Consider the following 21,440-nt stretch of genomic DNA (forward strand, 5'->3'; position numbering starts at 1 on the left):
GGTTGTTCCTCGCCAGGTGCATCACTTTGCACTTGTCAGTGTTGAACCCCATCCTGTTCTCATCCGCCCACCCCTGTAACCTGTCTAGGTCCGATTGCAACCTATTCCTCCCTTCTAGCATGCTCACATGCCCACATATCTTAGTGTCATCAGCAAATTTGAACAGGGTGCTTTTCACCCCCTCGTCCAAGTCACTGATGAAGATGTTGAACAGTGCGGGCCCGAGGAGCCAGCCCTGCTGAACCCCACTGCCTGCATCCCTCCAAGTAAAAAATGACCCGTCCACTACCATTCTCTGCGTGCGGCCCTCCAGCCAGTTGGCAACCCATTTGACTGTAGGTGTCGACACCACAGTCCCCCATTTTTTTAATGAGAACGGGGTGAGAGACAGTGTCAAAGGCCTTCCGAAAGTCCAGGAAGACTATGTTGACTGCTACCCCTTGTGCGGGCTGTGCGAGTCCAGCACCGTACCCGCCTCCTCACACGTCCCTAAAAAAGCGCTTTTCCTGTCACTACGAGTCACTCCCCTTGGTCTGTACATGTCTGATATGCCTGCCACGACTTTGATGTTATTCTGGTTCAGTGATATTACTCAGTCTCATGTCAGTCCAAAAGTGAGACTCCGGGACTCTCAGGGTCCCGCGTCAATGAGGGCTCCGCCACCCCTACACCCTTGCCCATACCACCGGGATGGTTGTTTCTTGGGGTAGGTGACCCGTCAGTAAGTCGCTTCCCGTCCACTAGGAAATGTCCGGTCTATACAACCAATTTTTCACAGCCAGGGGTTATTTAGAGCAATGGGCTGCCATGCCCTCTGCGCCCCTTGTTATTACCCTGGCTGCTAAGTGCTCTAGCACTCCTCACTAGAACCTCCCCTCTGGGCTCTTCAGTCCTCTCCTGGGCTTCATCAGCCTTTTAGTCTTCCCAAACACCAGCCAGCCTCCTCTTCTGTAGAGAGTGCCCCTCTACTGTAATCTATACGGCTCCCGGCTCCTGCCGGGTCCAGCCGTTCTCAGCCGCATCGCACAGCCCGGGTCTTCGCTGGGACCTGTCGAACCAGCTTCCCCGCCCTGTGGGGGCTTCCCCTTACCCCACCAGGTTCGGCAGTGCCCCCGGACTGTTCCGCTCCGCCTGCAGGTGCTCCCTCTCATCGCAGCTGTCGCCCGGCTCCCTTCTGGTTCCGCCTCTCCTCTTCCCGACGTCGGTGTCTTTTTTACATTGGCCCTTGCCGTCCAGACCACGCCTCCTTCCCCACACCAGTAGATGGTAAGTGATTGCTCTGCGTTCTGGGCTTGAGGGAGGGAGTTTAGTGCTGCTGCGCCGGGGCGGGAAGCCTCAGAGCCGGCCCGCCTCTTCACTCCCTCACACACCTGCATCTAAGGATTTGGTGATCTGGTCATAGAAGGCCACCAGGTTGGTCTGACAGGACCTGCTGCTAATGAACCCATGTTGATTGCCCCTAAGCATAATCTCCCCTGCTGGCCCCTCGTGGATGTGCACCAGAAAAATTTTTTCAAAAAGCTTGCCCAGGATTGAGTTAAGACTAACTGGCCTATAGTTTCCTGGGTCCTCCTTCCTCCCCTTTTTGAAGATGTGAACCACACTGGCCCTCTGCCAGTCCTCTGGCACCACACCAGAGCACCACGAGTGCTCATAAAGCCGTGCCAGGGGTCCCATTAAAATGAGTTTTATGCTTGATTCAAATAAAATGCATCACACTCTTTGGCCCCAACATGTGAATATTTCTGTACATGCTTAGTTTTAATATCATAAATCATGGACAGGCAAAATATGGCCTGCAGGTTGGATCTGGCCCACCAGGCCATTCTATCCAGCCTGCAGAGCCCCTAAAAGTTTAGACAATTAATATTTATCTGCCCCTGGCTGCCAGTCAAAGATGATAGGAGACAAGGGCAGTAGGACCCAGGGGGAGCCGCCAGCAGGATTAAGCAGCCCTGCCCCATCCCCCCTGCAGTCTCCCCACCTCCAACCCCAGCTGGAAGCCTGTGTCTAGCAGGGACTTCTGGAGTCTTCTGGCCTGGGGCTGTTCCTGTCTCCCTGCACTGAGGGGAATACAGATAAGGGAAGGGGGGAGGGAGGCAGGGTAGAATCATGGATGATAACCCCAGTTGTAAGGGCCAGCCAAGATGGCTCCTGTGGTCCTGACGCTGCAGCTGGGAACCACATGGTGTCAATGGGTGGGAGTGGGAGCGGGGAAATGGCTGTGGCAGGTGGGGATGGAGGGGAAGGGGCAGTGAATGGGCACCCAGGGTGCAGTGACTGCTGGGTGGGAGCACGGAGCTTGTGCCAGTATATTGGGGCTAGCACTGGTGGTGCCCAGAGTGGGGGGGCAGTCAGTGGCAGATGGGGGCAAGTGGCAGTAAGTGGCAGCATGGGGCCCACACTGGTGCTCCAGAGCTGGGATCAGCAGGAGCACAGAGGCTTGGCTTGCAGAAGCACTGCAGGGGCTCTGCCAGCCAATATGTGGGCAAACTCTTCCCCTCCACAAGCCACAGCCCTCCTCAGCCACCCTCCCCCCACACATTCACAGCCACCACAAAATGCATACCCACCCACAACTCATACACCCACACCTTTCCCCCCACAAATCCCATGCGCACACCCTGCCCTGCACCCCACATACCCACAAAACTAAATCCCCCCTTCCACCCCTCCAAAATACAAGAGTAATACTTCACTTTAAGCTATTATACTATCACATCCATGTATGCTACACAATCACATGTGAATCAGGACAAAAATAATTAATGTTCTAGATATGGGTGCCCCAATAGATTTTTGTGGCCAATACCGATAGCTGTTTTTTAAGGATTGATATCAGCTGATACTGATCTGATTTCTGATGCCCAGTCTGGCAGCATGAATAGCTGCCTTCAGCTGGCAAGTCTGGTGTGGTGGAACTGGAGGGGTGAGAGTGGAGGGAGAAGGGATGGGCCATGGGGAGGCAGATCAAGGCCCCTGCAGTGAGAGAGATGTGGGGCTGAGGCTGAGGCTGGGGCTGGGGCTGGGGTTGGAGCAGGGGCTGGGGCAAGGCACAGCTCATCTGGGGTCATGGGGTGGGGGGTTGGCTCCAAAGCAGGTGAGAGCTGGATAAGCCACCAGACCAGCAGCTCCTGGACTACCAGATCAGCAGAGGGAAAAGCAGGATCCACCCCCCCCCCACTACCTCAGAAGAGCCCTGGCTCCATGCCTTGCCTGCCTGCCTCATCTGGGTAGTGTTTGCCCTAGCCCCTGCCTCAGCCCCAAACCTCCCTCACTTCAGAGGCCTTGATCTCCCCCCCCCAACCCTTTCCTCCACTGTCCCCTTCCACTACACTAGACTTTCCAGCTGGAGACAGCTCTCCCTGTTGCCTGTGCTGCACTGCAGCTGTGAGCATTCATGGTCCATTAAATGTCCAAATTATCAGCCTGATATGGCTAATTTCCAATATAGTAAATTTTCTTTATATTGGTGTTGATCTGATATCAGACTGGTATATTGGTTTACCTCTAGTTGTAGTACATGTTTGATTTTTAGAATATATTTTGTTATTGTTCTGGTTCGGAAATGGCAAAACCCCTTGTTGAAAGGAGTATTTCTGTGGGGGGGGACTTCTGGTGGTAAAGTTCAGGAGTTTGGGGGTGGGTCTCCCAGTCTCAAGATGGCAGCGAGGGGGTGGGGCCCCTTTCAAAGAATGGGGCTACCCATGCAGCCCTCAATGGCTTGCCAAAACTCAGTAAGCAGTCCTCTGCCCAAAATAATTGCCTGCCCCTGACATAAATAGTTCCATCCACATGAATGAAGCTACTCTTATGAATAAAGATAATTGGATATGTAAATGATTGGAATATTAGGGCTTATATTGCTATAATCATATTTCTTGATCACTTTCCCTCTAGATTTTTTCCCCTCACACTACTTGTAGAATCAGCCACTATTACATCCTGGTTTTCATTGCTATTTTGTGGTATCTCTTGTCCATAGTATTTTTTGTTGATAACTTTCATGTTTTATCATGTCTCATGACATTTAGTGATTTTTGATAGCTGCAGCTCCCAAAGATATGAATAATCACAACTTTCTTTAAAAAAAATAACTGGTAAGTTTATAGCCCTTGCAGAAACAGAGTAATATAGGAAAATATAAACACTGAAGGTTAAGAAAATAGAAAACAAGTGAATGGGCCTTGAAGAGAGTAAGTATTTCTTATAATTTTCTGATTTTTAAAGGTAATTTTGTGGTGCCAAGTAACTTGATTCAGATGCTTGAAAGTAGGTAACCTATAAATTTTTATTACCATGTTTTATCAAATATGAGAATTTTTTTCCCCCTTAATCAGCACTGGGGAAGAAAGCTCCTCATCTTATATTTCCATACAAGGAAACCTCACTAAATAAACTGGCTATCACTACACTTCTGCAGACATGCTGATGGGAATCTACCACAAAGATAGATCTGGGCAGCCCATCTGAATAAGATACATGGTAGTGCCCATTGTAAGCAGTCCCCTTCAGCTCTGAGTCTATTTCAAGTCATGGTGAACTACTGTATTGAGTATGTTTTGACTTCCTCTTTAATCCTACAGTTGAGCTCCATGGGGTGAAAATGGACCTGGTTGCCCTGAGCCTTATCTGCATATAGTTTTGTGGAGGATCCCAGGCTTCATGACAAGAACACCTGGTTCCAGTTATATGTAGGGGCTAATTAGCACATGGATCCTTTATGGGGGAGGGTGGTAGTATCTGGAATACACACATACACTGAGCAGTGCTGAACTGTATGGCCATCACGGTTTGAACCACTGTTAACTCTGCTGGGACTCAGCCCAATGAGATCTATGGTAAATCATGATCATTTTGGCTTTGAACGAATATCATGCATGGTTTATACTATATACATGTAGGTATAAAAGTCCTGCTTCAAAGTCTGTTGATGGAGTACCTGTGCTAAAAACTTGCAGTGGTCTGAAAGAAGTAAAATGGCTTAATTCTATATTAACTAAATCTATTGATACCCATAGGAATTTTCCTATATGCTGGTTATTACTGGCATGTTTATTTCAACATCTGTTTTTTCAAATTTGCCTCTCAGTTCCACATGTTCAAGGAAAGCAGGGTCTGATAGACTCCTCTATATTTCTTTTCTCTGATGTAGTAGTAGGAGGTGGACTAATTCCAGGCAAGCTTCCAATAATTAGATTCTATACCTGAAGAATTATAACAAATTTATAAATTTTCTACATATAGGATTTAATTATTGGGGGGTCATCATATATTCAGGGTCATCTTGTAGTCTAGTAAATACAATCTTTCTACTGGGGCAATGCTTAGAGTTCCTGAAGTGATTCAAGCCTAATGCAATAAGTGGCAACATGAATAACCAAAACAAATAGTTGCAGACTGTTTTTTAATTTCTGCTTCTTTTCATTAATAAACATGTTTTATTCTGACACATATGGTCTTCAAATATGCTACTGCTGTAGCAAAAATAATCACTAGTTTACAAGGGCTATCTTGTTCTCATCCTTGTGCTCCCATCTGTCAATAAAGTGGATACAGCTTTTTTCTAAGTGCCCTCTCCAAGTCATTTATAGGGTGATGTCATAATAGTGATGATTAGGTGGCAGTTTTTGGGGTGGGAGTGGAAGGGCGAGAATGTCAGATATCACCTTCCTTTTGGTTAAGTTGTTATGAAAGATACAATGGCACTTAAAGAGGTAAAGAAAGCTCACAAAGAATGACCATTCAGCAGGAAACAGACACATTTTCAGGACTGATTATTGAATGTGTTCCAAAATCATTATTGCTGTGCAGGAGCTTCTGATGCTATTTTAAAAGTAAAGGATGTGTTTTTGAGACGGAGTAGAATAGGGAAAACACTAGGAAAAGGCAGAATTAATAGAAATCCGAGCTCAGGAAATGGGGCTTTCTTACAACATTGTGCTTCCAGGATCTATATAAGGATTGCTCATTATGGAGATAATCAGGAACAGCTCTTCTTCTAGAACAAGTGGTAGTTCAGTTAAACAGATTACATTAGAATAAGACACTACTCTTTCAATAAGGAAGACTGCTTTTGAATAATTCTGTATGTAGAAAGCCCTGTATTCGTTTATTCTTCAAAATGATTCTTCTATCCCTTGAAAACACAATGCAATCTAAGTGAGTGGAAGATGATCCTACTGGGATCACAGACAATTTGAAATAATACCTTTGACAGGTTGCCTCAGAGTTCACAGGGTCTAAATTCTATGTATCTGTATATTTATTTTTAAATGGCCCGGTGTAGATGTAGGTCTTGTATGTGACTGTATCAGGGGACCACCTAAGGTTCCTATTCCAAAGGAAAGAAAAAGAAAGAATAAATATTTATCCGGATGTTGAACCAGACAGCCACACTCCTGTTGATGGCAGTGGAGATGCTGCTGGGAGGACGTAGGGGATTTCTCAGCCCACATGGAGGCAGCCTCCAGGAGCTGATGATGCTGATTGGCAGGAGGACCAGAAAGCTGCTTAGAAAACTTGCTGGGATGAAGTTTCTCCAGGGAGGGGGAGACAGGGAGAGAGCAGCACTAGACTTCTGAAAGATCCATGCAGAGGCAGAGAGTAGAGCTGAAGGCTTGGAAGGCTCACACTGGGATACAGCACCCTGAAGCCAGGAGGAAGATCATCTGGGTGAGTCTCAGTGATGGCCAGTTAATGGTGGCTGTGCTATGAGTGGCAACTGGATTTAAAATAAGGGAAAGGGGGTATGATCTGGGATCCAAGGAGACAGGAAATAATCTGAGTCAGATCTGGTCCCTTTAAGGGTCTGAGAAAAGGATTGTTGGTAGACAGAGAGAGGACTTCCTTAATGAGCAGGTCTAGAGAGAGAAAAAGTTCTGTCTTATGCCCTATAACCCTCTGGGAAGTGAGGGGGCTGTAATTAACTAAGGTCAATTGAGTTTCCTTCCAAGGCAGAAATGATGGACTTAAACTGATAGGATGAATCACCTTTCAATGAAGAAATACCAATGAACAGTCTTTACAGAATGCGAGACTGAGCAAGTTGCTCCACTCACTCCAGGGAATAAGATATGCTGACAAAGTGAATCAATACCAAACCCAACTAGGTGTGGTGAGGTCAGGGTGTAGGGGAGGCAGAGCCCTGTGGTCAAAACCAGGACACACATGTTCCTCTATGACATCATTTGATTGTTAACCTCCCCGTTCTTATTATTTCTTTAACAATAAAGCAAGGGTGAGTGAGTGAAGAGGACCAGGACAAGACTGGATGAGAAGGGTGCCTGATAGGGAAACCCGCTCACAGCAACTCTTAAGGTTGATTATGCATCTTGACACACTGTACAGTATTGCTGCAATCTGGGAGTTCTGAGGCCAACATATGTATTTCCGCTGGAACATAATATTTCAACATGGTTTTGCATATCAATATATTTATAATGAGAAAAAATGAACCCCCCAAATCTCCTCCCCTTCTTACCCATTCTTTAAAATTTAATATGTGACAAAATTTAATATTCCATATCCTACTCAGATAGGCATAAAGGCATTTGATATATTTCTGCTAGAAAAGCCATGCTGTTTTTCTAAACTAATATTGTATTACATCCTGAAAGTTTAATTTCCTCCAAAAAAAAGTGTAAGAAATATGCCTTCTACATATTTGAGCTAGTCTCTTTTTCCATACTTAACACACATTATTTGATGTGAGATCTATAAATTGTCACAGTGAATTGGACAGGGTCTTCCATAAGCATCCTTTTCCACAACCATTAATAATGTTTATGCATCAATCATATTCAAGAGGTATGTAAACACAGAGCAGGAAACTACCAGGGTCTTGATAGGCACATGTTCTACTTACAAACTGCAGTTAATCATGCAATGTAGTCTTCATGACTCATTGGCACACGTTTAAGTTCTTGCCACTTATCAGCTGTTAGTGATTAGTCAACAATTTCATCTTTAAGACTGTAGGGCTAGTTCCAAAAATGACTGAAGGCACATAAAATGCAAAAAAAATTTAAAAAATTCAATTTAAGTGCCTAAGTTGGAATAATGATCCACAAAACTACCTACCTCATTGCTAGGGAGTATAAGAGTCCCTAAAGCTTACTTTTTTCTCCAAAAAACTTATGAGGCACCTAAAATTCTGCTACTATGCATGCTCAGAACTGTCACCTTGTTGAAGGAGTGGAGCATCTGAGTGCCTCTCCCTCAACCCTTAAGGTCATTTGGTATCCACAACTGTGCATCCTAAAGCTATGCATCCTAAAGCGTATCTTCTGAGGGAACATCTTCAGAGCGTGCCTAATATCCTGTAGTCACTGACTTGAGCACAAGGGACAGCAGCCTATTATAAAAATTACGCTACAAAGAGCTACCTGCCTTTTTACATTGTCTAATGGTTAAAGTACTTGTCTACAAAGTAGGAGCCCTGGTACTGGGATTTTTCAGCCTAAAGGGATTCAAACCGATATGTTCTCCCTCTTAAGAGAGTGAATTAGTCACCAAATTAGAGACAAAAATGAAATAAAAATCATCTTTCGTATTGAAGCTGACCTACTAAGTAGAAAGTAAAATTAGTCATGGGACCAAAGAGAGAGCAAGTAACAAACACCCAGGCTTTTAGTCCAGTAAGGTGGGCATGCTTCTGAGAGTGGTGGTAGTGGTGTGGGGGATGGACTGGATTCCAGTACCTATGTATTTTGTATTAAAGAGTCCTAGTTTGGTTGTTTGGTGATTTATAGTTTGGTGGCTAAGGAACTCTTTTGAGAAGCAGGAAATGACTGTTTGAACACCTTAAAATGAGGAGAAAATTAACTTAAATCTCCTAATTCCTCTGTGTGTTGGAAGAACAGTAGATTTATATTACATAAGAAGTTGGTAGCTGCCTCACCTCAATCACCAATGAAGAAAAAAAATGACCCTGTACCCAAGGTCAGCTTGGGCATATGAATCCAGAAAAAAACTTTGGCCTCTGAATACCAGTCTCATGTCGATATCCAAGTCTGAAAAATCTCCTTTCTTTCTGTCATCTGTTATTGCCTGGTATGCACCTCCAGAAAAAAAAAATTATGCTGCAACTTCTGCACCGCAGGGCTTACTACCTAATTTCCCCCATGGAAGGAATTTACATGCCTAACTTGGGCTTGTTTATCCCATTTCTGGAGCCAGGTACCTAAAATTATTTGTGGCAATAATACCTAAGGGTATTACACATGCTCTGCGGGAAGGGGGTGAGGGTAGAGATTCTGAGAGCCACTCTAATTAAAGCACCACCACATCTGATGTATCAGCATCCCAACGCTTAAGAATGGTGAAGGGGGTGCTGATACATGAGATGCGGAAGGCTGCTGAAGCATAGATTAATTGAGTCTGCTACAATGCGCTGGAATTCCAGCATGGCAGAGCAGCTTCCATGCTCATGTATAGGCACCCTAAGATCTTTTGTAGGAAGTCTTTGCAAACATTTTGCGAATTGAAAATTGGTACATCCTTTAACCAGTAAGGCAGTCCTCAGCCCGAGTCTTTTGGGCCTAATTTAGTCCCAGCAACAGTATCCCAGAGCAATATGCAAATAACTTCAGCTGCATTTGTAATAAGTAAGTGAAAGAAAGAAATTGAGAGGAAATGTTTAAACTTATTGGAGTTAAAAAATCTAATTAATGTATCTCTGAATTCAAACATCATTGAGTGAATCAGGTGATATGTTAGTCATTTTGAATGACTGCTCTTACCATGACTGCAGAATCCAGAGATGGCTATAAGATTTCACGCAGTTCCTGTTGTTTGGAAATAGCCTCCTTTGGAAAGGCTTTATCTGTCTGTATGCAGTCCTTACTGAAATATAAACTGGACACATCTACATGAGACATTTACTGAGCAGTTGACTAATTAGTTGTGCAGTAAATGCCTCAGCATCTACATGTGCAACCCTCTTAGGTTGGAGTAAATTAATTTCCATGCACTATCCTCCTGCAAAGTAAAAAACAGATGCATAGATGCTGCTCCAGCCGGTTGGGGCACAAGGGTGCTTCAGTGTAGGAGCTAGTCTATGATGAAGCACCCTTCTACCCCAGCCAGACCCTCTGCAACACATTGAGTGGAGAGGAGGAGCCCCAGGCTGGCAGGCTGACCCTCCAGGATCCCTGCCAGCTGGTTCTACTCTGAACCAGCTCAATGTGCTGTACCTGAAGAAACTCCAGAACTTATTGTTATGTAGCAAAACCCCCAGTTTTTCTTTTTTTTAATTTAAAAATATACTCCCTCCCCTTCCCCTAACCATTTCTGACTTTCTCTCTTCCCTCTCTATCCCTTATAAGTAATTACAAGTAGGTAAGCTAAGATAATATACTTATACTCCCACATAGTAATAAGCCCCTTTCTACATTATAAACAGTGTTCTATTAGGTCTGTATTGATTTTTACTGTTTTATATTGTATTATATTAGGTTTCTATTATTTTTATATTAATTTTTACTGTTTTATATTGAATGTATATGATTTAGGCCTATGTCTGTAATGTCAAGTAACGTCAAGTTTCCATTTTTTATGTCAAGCTTCCATCTTGTGCCCCCTGCCCTATACAGTATGTTGCAACTGTGACTCTTACCTACCTCTCCTATGTAAGTTGGTTCCTGAATGAATGGGGATGAATAAGGGTGCTTGAGAGACAATGGCAGTACGTCTAAAAATAGATCCCTCTATATGACCGAACCATCAACTTGACGACCCAACCATCATGTTGCATTGACCCTCCCTGGCTCAAGATTTGGAAGACAAATACTGCTGCAGAAGCCAGCCAACTCACCATTACAGACACCTGAAACTGCACGTCCTTGCCTGGAGTGCACATGCTCATAACACCAGGGGCTGACCCTTGCCTGGGCATGCCCCTGCCACTAGGGTCATAGAAGGTCTACCCCCATAAAAGGGGGTAGTGAAGATAGACACAGTGGGATGCCCATTTCGTCTGGACCAGCACCACGCCACACCACCTATCCACCCACAGGCCCTGCTGGCGACCCCCCTCTGGACAACACCTTGCTGAAGAAGACTCTGATTGGCCATCAAAGATCAACTCACAGCCCAGGACAGGTAGCTATCACCCACCTTCCTTCTCCAAGCAAAGGATCTGGACTCTGTCCCTACACACCCTGACTTAAATCCCTACACCAAGCCTTTTTCTCTTCTTCTATCATCATGTGGGTGTATATGAGAGTGATTGTGTGCGTGTATGAGTAGGAACCAATAACTTCATGGGGCTGTGTAGTTGGATTTCTGTCTTACTGACTTCCCAACCCTCCTCCTCAATCTCCCAACTTTCTGCCTCAGTTTCCAGCCCCAATCTCCCAGCCTTCTGCCTCTCTCTTTCCTGGCTGTCTCCTCCTTGCCACCGGGCTTTTTCCCTTGCTTCCATCCCAGCACCCATGACCTCTAGTAACCCTGGGGCCACTTGACTTTAAGTAAACCCAAGCCTCACTTCCTCAGCCCAGCTTCTCTCTAGTACCAGCTCTAATCCCAATCCCAGCAACTTTCACTCCCTACTTTCACACTCTCACTTTAACCTTCCCCTCCAGGTATTCCAAGCACCCCAAGCACACACACACACCGTACCATCCAAGTTAGGAACTCATCTGTGTGTATGTGTAGGTGGGTGGTATGTGTGTGAACTGGTGAATATACATATATGTCATCGTGTGTGTGATAGACAAATTAGTGATACATGTATGTGTACTGAGTGTGTTGGTTTTGACAACTGATTGTTGTGTAATTTTTGGTGTGTATGAGCTTGAATTGGTAATAGGTGTGTATGTGCCTAGGCAGGTAATTTTGAATGTGTGTGTGTGTGTGTGCGCCTGAGTTGGTGGGGGGGGGTGCACCTGGTGTATGCGTGTATGCACCTAATTGATTTTTGAGTGTCTATATGTGCAATTGTGTCTCACACTCTCCTGTTTAACAGCACAATTTTGAGATCCTGAGAGTTAGCCTGACCCAACAGGGCAACAGTTACAAAGTTTATTGCTTCTATGTATGTGTTCAAATGGTGCATCTGGAAGCAAGGAGCTCCAGAGTTTATTCATGTTCAGCATGTCTAGATGCACCCACTGATACTCTAATATTACATTCCATCCTCATGTGTGTAAAAATAATGACATAACTACATTTCCTTAACATAGCTCTCCATTTTTACTCTGGTGGATAGCCCATTGCTTTGGACTTTCTGAACTAGACCAGACCAGAAAAAAAACAAATCATTCTGTAGATATAATCTTGTTTGAATAAAGGATGGACTATTTAGTGTAAAATTTATTTGTCATATCCATATAACCTTTTTCATTTGAAGAATATTATCAATTTGCAGTAATGCTTGTCTTAAAATGTAGAGATAGGAAATCATACTTGCACAGATTAGCTTCCTCAGAATAGAGAAGTTACATGAATACATCCGATAAAAAAAGCTTCACCCCGTTGATGGGCTGAAACTTTGTTGTGCTGCAATGACTTATAGTTTAATTTTTACTTATGTTGTGTGTAGTACTTTTGGGGTATTAATCTACTTATATACTAAATCAACAAAGTTGGCCATTTGAAAATGTATATATTTATCTTTATTTTGATTAGAAACTGATCTTTATAATTGTTACAGGATGGGGTCCCCAAGGATGTCTATGATACCCTAGGGCCCTTAACCATGCAAATTTGGCCCGATGGGCACCCTCTATTCTCGTCCGCCATGTCTTGATGTATTTATAATGAATAGGGAGGCTTCCTTCAAGTCCAGTTGGACATGGTCCTAATGTACTTCACTGAACCCCATGGGTTCCTGGACCCTTTGTGGGTCCTGTTTCAAAATGGATGTCTCGGGACACCCCAGCCTTATGGGCTATATGCATGGCTCCAAACTGCCCCTTTACCATGCCCCAAGCCTCACAGATGGTATTCCCACAGTGTCTCTCTGAGGTCTTGGTTTCATTTGGTCTCGAGTTGTCACTGGGCTCTTCACAGCCCTGTCTCACTGTGCACCCACACTGGTGCTGGAGACTGTGCACCCCCAAACACTGTGCCTTCTCTGGCACCAGGGCCTGTGCATCCTGAACACTGCATCCTCTCTGGTGCTGGGGCCTATGCACCCCAAACACTGTGCCCACACTGGTGCTGGGGTCCCCACGCTGAAGTGGGCCCCCAATGAGGCCTCCTCCTTCCCCAAAAGCCTCACCCAAACCACCGGTGTTATAAACAAAAATAAAAAATGCAAGCCCCTAGGCTACACCATAACACAAGCTGCACAGGGTGTGCTCTGTCCCTTAACATTACCAGGAAAAGAACTTACAGACAGGCCTCTTCCCTTTGCTTCCTCTAGGAGGGCTCCTTCCTCCTTGGCCACTGGAAGAGAACTGCCTTCCTGGCCTCAGCCCTGGGGTTTATATATGTGCCAGGCCCTGCCCTTTCTGATCAGCTGACCACTGGCAGATGTGGGCCAACTATCTCATTCTGGCTGCCCTGGTAATCAGCATCTGGGGCTCCCAAGTGACTGCTAGGACTCTCTCCCAAGCAGTTTCAGCCTGTAAAGGAGCAGGACACCTTAGTGCCCTGCGACAATAATTAAGATAACCTTTTGGACTATAAGCATATTTAACTGTGATTTCTTTTGTATATATTGATACAGTAATATGGATATAGCTAGTGTTTCAGCTTGTCTAGCAATTTTAAACCTGTTGCTAATATTAGTGAGTTTGCCTACAGTGAGTTGGATTCTTAATATAAATTAGGTAAGCCAAATTATTAGGAAATAAAGGTAAAACAAGGTGATTGCATTTTAAGCTGCTTCTGCAGCTTGAATTCAACTTGAAGTCAAGCAGTTAACCTAAACTGAAATCCACGTTACCTTGTCTCAAGACTATTTTAACTCAAGCTGCCCAACTCTGGTTTGTCAACACAAGTTAAGTTTCACCTTTTCTGCAGTTGGATGTACTCTATATGGCAAAATAAAATAAACATGAAAGGGTTAACAACTGTTTATAACATGATACACACAGTGAGTGAAAAAAGGGGTGTCTCCTCAATGGGCTGAGAGAGGCAAGCAAGGCCTTTGAGGGCTTGCAGTGTTTTGATCACAGAATCTCTTTGCTTTTGTTCCATTGGGGGTTTTTGTGTTTGAAGAATGCCTTGTGCTTTGAGACAAGGGTGTGAAACAGTTTTTGGAATGGCACTGATTCTTTCCTGGTCTGGTAAAACAGCTCACCATTTTGTAAGCTGGTTCATGGCTCATTAAATAATCTGGTCAATTGATGGAAGAAAGAATGGTGCCATCACTTTCTCATGGCCTAATTTCTGTGCCTTCCTATGGACCATACAGAACTGTGAAAGGGCTTGTTTTTGAAAGGATATTCTAGAGTTCGCAGCTTTTTGGCTGTGCAGCCTATAAAATGCTAATTGCATTTCTAAGAAAGTTTTTTTTTCCTGAGGTACCATTTCCAAATGTATTCCTGTTTCCCCTTTTCAAGTTCAAAATTGTCAGCTAATTCATGCAGACCCTTTGAAAATATTTTTGTTGCATTCCTCAGGCTTATGGTTCCTCTGGTATAAACATGTATTTTCATGATCCACATTCTCTTTAGTGGTAAAATATTCACCACTCTTCTCCATTACTTTTTAACTAGCATTGTTTTCTTCACTTTTAGATTATCAGTTAAATATTTGTTCAGCTTCCCAAAGGATTGGGTGCATACCTGAGTTTTCCTACTCCCTTATTTATCTTTATAAAGATTCCATAGAGAACAAATCACAGATTATAGTGAATTTAAATCCCTGGATGATTTATATCAGTGGTCAAATTTTTGTAGTCAAATATTCCTTTTATACACTCTTAACTTTTCCTATTGGTGCTGATCATTATTATATAGTGTTTACTTCTGACAATGTATTGAATAAAAGCTGCAGATCAAGTTCTCTGCTTCATTTAACTAGTAATGAACTGCTTACAAAGGAATGCCAGTTTCCATTGCTTCCCCATGGGATTCTGTGCATTCACTGAAACTCTTCCCATTTCATCTCACATAGGAACTTTGTTTTCCCTATATTCTTTCACAGCTTTGTAAATCCATAGGGTTTTCTAGAAGAGACTTTTAGATCATCTAATCTGATTACTTGCGCAACACAGGCCAGGACATATTTTTTGTAGTATTATCTTTTATCATTACATCTATAAATAGCCATGTGTTATTGCCATTTTTTCAGCTTTATTACAAAACATTTCTGTAGAAACATGGAGATCTAGAATGCCTTAGCCTCTACCCCCAATTTAGAGATAGAAGGAATAAATGAATAAATAAGGAAGATCTCATTTCAGTATCGCTAAAAAATAAATCAGATATGACACAAAATTTCTCATTAAAATATTACTTTGTAGATGAGTAAAAATAACAATTTACACATATGAAAACTTTCCAAACTGATCTTCACACTGGGTTTATTTTTAAAAAAATCAGAATTTTTTTTTTATTGGTTAAGTCATTAGTTTTGTTTTTATGTACATGAGTTATGATTTTCCAGCAGTGGATCCAGCCTTGATTTAATATAAGCTATGCATTGAAAATACATTCACTACTAGTAACTACTGTTGTCAGTGAATGTATTTTCAATGCATAGCTTATATTATACACACTGTACACACCAAGCCACCCAGTTATTTTTTTTAATTTTGAAATGCATTCCCTCTCTTCCTCAACTATTTCTAACTTTTTCTCTCCCTCTCTATTTCCTATAGATAAGCATGAGTAAGTTAAGACACAGGCTAGGCTTTAGCATTTTTGTAGCAAGCTGTTTTTCTCTCTCCTCCTTTGATCCACTGTTTTATATTGTATAATTATTATGTTTATATTGTTTTAATGATTTTTACTGTTTTTTCTGTTGATACTATATGATTTAAGTCTACATGTGTAAGTTAGCATAAGTAATGTCAAGTTATGTCAAGTTTCTATTTTGTATGTCAAGCCTCCATCATGTGTCCTCTGCCCGGGTGTAACCCATGACTCACGTCTAACCAGTCTCAAGTAAAATGGTTTCTGAATGACTGGGGTTGAATGAGGGTGCTTGAGATACTTTGTTAGCAGGCCTCTACTAAATAACTCAGTAACTGGACCATAAGCACAAGGATCAGACCATTGCCTTCCATGGACTCACCCAGGAACCATGGACCCAGCACCTGAAAGCCAAAGACCCTACAGAAATCAGCCAACCCACTATAGCAACACAGATACCTGGAATTTCACAGCCTTGCCTGGAGTGCACATGCTCATTACACCAGGGCTGACCCTTGCCTGGGCATGCCTCTGCCACCAGGATCATAGAAGGTCTGCCCTTATAAAAAGGGGTAGTGAAGACAGACCCAGTGGGACATCCTCACCACCTGGACCAGCACTACACCATGCCACCTATCCACCCAGAGGCCTTACCAATGACCCGCTCAGGACAACACCTTGCTGGAGAAGAGCCCGACTGGCCATCGAGGATCAACTCACAGCCCAGGATAGGTAGCTATCATCCACCTTCCTTCCCCAAGCAAAGGACCTGGACTCTGTCCCTACATACCTTAACTTCAGTCCCTGCACCAAGCCTTTTTCTCTCCTGCTATCATTGTGTGGGTGTGGATGAGAATGTTTGTGTGCATGTGTCTGTAGTAACCAATAACTTCGTGGGGCTGTGTAGTGTGTTGTCTGTTTAATAAACCTGTTATTTTGAAACCCTGAGTTGGGCTTTTGTCTTATTGACCTCCCGACCCACCTCTCTGTTTCCTGGCCCAATCTCCCAGCCTTCTGCCTCTCAGTTTCCAGCCCCCATCTCCCAATTTTCTGCCTTTCTATTTCCTGGATGTCTCCTTCTTGCTGCCAGGCTTTTTCCCTTGCTTCCACCCCAGCACCAGATGATCCCAAGTAACCCCGGGGCACATTAATCCTAAATAACCCCAAGCCCCAGGGACCTCAAGTAACCATGGGGCCTCTTGACCTTAAGTAACCCCAAGCACCAAGTTGTCCCAAATGCCCCATAGGGTTAACACACAGCCATGAAAGTGCATGTTTATGTACATGTATTGGGTGTGCGGGTATTGACAACTGATTTTTGTCTAATTTTGGTGTGTACAGTGTGTATGTGCCTGAAATAGTGATAGGTGGGCATATGCTTAGACTGGTAATCTTGGATGTGTATGTTCCTGAGTTGGTAGTGTGTGTATGCACTGTGTGTGTATGCACCTAATTGATTTGTGTGTTGGTATATATGCAATTGTGTCACACCCTTCCATCTAACAGTACAATTTTGAGATCCTGAGAGTTGGCCTGACCCTACAGGATAACATTACCACTATAGTCAACTACAGCAGTAGTTACTAGTAGTTACCACAATAGTCATATTTATCTTTTATACCACATCAGAAAACAACTGCCATTCAGTTTGACTGAATAAACTGAGATATTTCAGCATGAAATAATTCCCTACACTGTCAGATGGCTTCAGCCTTAACCAATGCTGAACCTCAGATTTAGATAAAAATAATATATATTTCATTCTGTTATGATTTTGTCCACCTGTGTACTTTACATGGTTCAGTTCAGTGAACTCCTGTGAGTATTCATGTCATCAGTGACACATCACTGAAGTCTGTTGTTTCACATGCTGTAGCATTTTCTTAAAATCATCATAAAGTATGGCTGGAAGGGACCTCTGTAGTCATCTAGACCAATTCCTTCCCTGAGGCAAGATCTTCCTTATCCAAACATTCATTTTCTAACCTCTTAGCAAACTACACAGTCAGCTCTGACACAACACAAACAGAACACCATAATCTGCCACAGGTAAAGCAGGAGGACCACAGCAGTCAACATCTTGCTGCTGTAAAAGTTATCATGCATTTAAGAGATCACCAGGGGAAGATCCATGCCTCTCACTACAAAGAAAAGCAAAAAGTGCCACAATCCATACTGATCTGACCATGGAGTAAAATTCCTCCCTAAGCCCAAATATGGTGATCGGTCTAACCCTGAGCAGAAGGGCAACACCCTCTAGCCAGGAATCTCTGGATGTAAATGTCAGCAGGAGAACACATATCCCAATTTAAAGCCAACACCCAGCACCTCTGAGGTAGACTTAACCCTCCCATACACATGTAGCAGGGCAGGGTGAGGTTTGGGGGGAAGGTAAGGGAGAATTTCCTCCCAGTCCCATGCAGCAACCAGAAGTGTTCTCAGAAGTCTGGACATGTTCTCAGAAGTATGTCTTGCAACATTAATAACTCAGATTTCCACGGTCTCATTTTGAATAACAAATCTTTTGCATCCAATTTCAAGTATCAGGAACTTATCAGTATCCATTCATGCAAGTGGATAAAGTTTTAGTGAAAGTCTCCATTTTCAGGTCGTTTAGTTTTGTGGCCTCACAGTACAAGTAGTTGTTAAATATTTACACTATTTAGGGGTTTTTTTTAGGATAGACCTGTTTTCTTCTTGCTTCTGAGAACACTAAAAATGTATAACAGTTAATATTAACCTTCTTGGTGGTCCTATAAGGACTATACGCTGTTTTGTGGTGACATGAAGAAGGCTGTTACTTCACAAATGTTCTTTTTTTTTTACCAAAGGGTGAATTTTTAATTTTAGTACTTAGTCAGAAGTTACTGGTGCCTATAATTTGCACAAGAATAGAAACAGAAATATATTGCCACTTTAGTGCCCCCCTGGCTAGAGAGCTCACCTGTGTAGCTTTTCAGTCAGGAGCTGGAAAGCAAGTACACTCCAACTCCCGGGCTATTTTTCTAATGCTAAGAATTTCTGTCTATGGCCATAGTTTCCTCCTTTTATAAGTCACATTTTAAGTGATTTCATTTTAATTACGTTGAAACAGGTACATTTAGCTTTTGTGCTGTACTGCCATTACCCAGTAAGAATGTCATAGGATTGCACAATGTGATAGTATTCTCTGAAAAGCTTTTTAGGTTGCCTTCTGCTTTTACAGAGTCATCTGGCACCAGAACAGAATAGGAATCATTCCTTCCTTTCACATTGTGGTAAGAGGAAGAGTCGTGTTGCTGTCATTTTCCCTCACCTGACACCACCACCTTTATTAAATAGTCAAATGCCAAAGATACTTGCCCAGGAAGCGGGACATCTGGGTTCTATGCTCACCGCAGTTTAAAGTAATTCAAAGCCACAATCCTTATATTCCAGGAGATCGCCCTCCCCACCAGACTATACATTGTTTAAGGAATGAGATGAATACATCTCTCTGCTCTTCCTGCTGCAATGTGCTGAAACTTCAAAAACTCCCCCTCAATATTCATAATTCTGTACTCTGTAATTCTGTACTCAGTGTTTAGGACACTCACTTGGGAAAAGTGAACCAAAGACTGTTTATATCTTTCATGAAACAGTTATTGGACTACACGTTACAGTTCACCTACACATGAAGAAAGGAGTCAGAGCCTATTACAAGAGAGATTTTGAGCATGGCCACAAATACCTACATACAGTTGACATCTTGGGGAAAAGAGATGAACCTCAGGCACCTGAGGGATGGACCCATAAGGGGTGCAGTGCTGTGGTCAAACCCCACCTTTTCTGAGCATTGCACCTTGTTCCTGGGGAGCTGTTTGCTGCTGGGACCAGGACAATATCCCCCTGCCCTGGCAGCAGGGAGCTCCTGACTCTGGCCTCCCAGTCAAGGGCAGGGAACTTGGAAAGAGCTTCAAGGAATGAGCAGTAGGGGCGTGCAAAACGGGTCATATTCAATTTGGATTCGGCCTGAATCAGGGACAGTGATTTGATTAATTGATTTGGATCACTGTCCCTGATTCGATTTGGCTAAATCTGAAGATTTAATACTGATTCAGAGAATCAGCGATTTGGCCAAAGACAGTAGGGCTCTGAGAAGCGGCTAGTATTCAGTTCAGATTCGGCCAATTCGGGGGACAGTGAGTCGATTCAGTGATCTGAATCTCTATCTCAATTCAATTCAGCCAAATCTGATTTAAAGATTCAGTTGCTGCTGAATCTCTGAATCAGCTGGGCCCATCCCCCACAGCCTGGCAATGGCTGCCCCTCCTGACCCAACTCCCAGGACTTTGAAAAAAAAAAGCCCTGACTCAGTGGGTGCTGCTGGGGGGGTGGTGATTCCTGCTGCCCCCCACTGCTCCCCCCCTGCTCCCCCACGGCCCCCTGGATGGCCCACCTGCCACATCTCTGGCCCTTTAAGAAAAAAACCCAAAAATGACAAAAACCCTGGACTCTCTGCTTCTGCTGGTGGAGGGTGAACCCCACACTCCTCCACCAACTCCTCAGAGCCCTGAGGCTGCTACAGGAGCAGTGAGTCCCAGCTCAAAGAGCTACGCAGGGAACAGGCTGTCCAGCCTCCAGCAGCAGGGAGTTCCCAGTGCCAGCTCCGTGGCTGTGAGGCTGGTGCTGGGAGATCCTTATTTCCCAGCCTGGGCTCCACAGTTGTGGGGCTTGAACTAAGATATTCTTATCTGCCACCCCGAGTTCTGTAGTCATGGGGTTTTAGCTGGGAGATCCTTATCTCCCAGTGCCAGCTTCATGGACATGGGGCCAGCACTGGGAAAGAAGGATCTCTCAGCCCCTCATTCCCCAAGTACGATGGCAAAGTGGGTCATGAAAGATAAATCTCTCCCAGCTCCTGCTCTCTGATCATGATCTTAGAGCACAGGGGTTGGAGCTCCCTGCTGCCAGGGCAAGGTGTACATAGTCCCTTCCCAGGCTTTGGTGGTGGACCTTACCCTGACAGTAGGAAGCTCCCAGGGGCAGGGAGCAATTTCCCACCCACTGGTGTCCAGCTGACTGGGAGGAGATTTGCTCCTAGTAAGTCATCTATGCAAGTACTACTGCACAGTTAGTAATCACAAGTAAATTTACTCCTTGCATTTGCAGGTAGCAAGTTTATTTGTGATTAGTGAGTTTTATTGTGCAGTAAGTATGTATGCAAATATAGATGCACATGCTTACTGCTCAGTAAACTATGCTATTACGGTGCAGTAAAGTGTCTTGTGTAGATGTTGCCAGTGTGATCTGCACAAAACCAAAGTGATTTTATTAAGAACTTACCATACTGAAGAGGAAGCCTATAGAGAAAAAGGATGAATTGAACTAAGAGCCTGGTCTTGTAAAATGATCTATGTAGATGGTGCCCTGTGGAGCTCCATTGACTTCAGTGGACTTTTTGTCAGCTTCTGGTATGGGCACCGTGGGTCAGTTTTGAGAATCAGGGTTTAAAGTTCTATATTTTGCTACTTCTTGTGCATGTTTAATAAATGAGAAGACAGAAAGAGAGAGTGAGAGAGAGAAGTCATCCTGGCTCGGAACTTCATTAGCACTAATAAATCCTGTTGCATGTAAATGATCTAAAAAATTCAGAGCAATTAGCCATTCCTT

General features: G+C 43.7%; 1 long non-coding RNA gene across 1 annotated transcript in view; it reads right to left on the reverse strand.

Moving 5' to 3' along the window:
- LOC109299853 overlaps positions 1-10,789 on the reverse strand; it is a 22,039-nt gene extending 11,250 nt beyond the window's left edge. The window contains exon 1 of the long non-coding RNA XR_002098028.1: positions 10,594-10,789. This is a non-coding gene — a long non-coding RNA (uncharacterized LOC109299853). The remainder of the gene's footprint in view (positions 1-10,593) is intronic.
- Between the last annotated feature and the right edge of the window lie 10,651 nt (positions 10,790-21,440).

The sequence above is a fragment of the Gavialis gangeticus genome, unplaced genomic scaffold (genome assembly GCF_001723915.1).
Source record: "Gavialis gangeticus isolate Ggan-Ray unplaced genomic scaffold, GavGan_comp1, whole genome shotgun sequence".
Taxonomy (NCBI): Eukaryota; Metazoa; Chordata; order Crocodylia; family Gavialidae; genus Gavialis; species Gavialis gangeticus.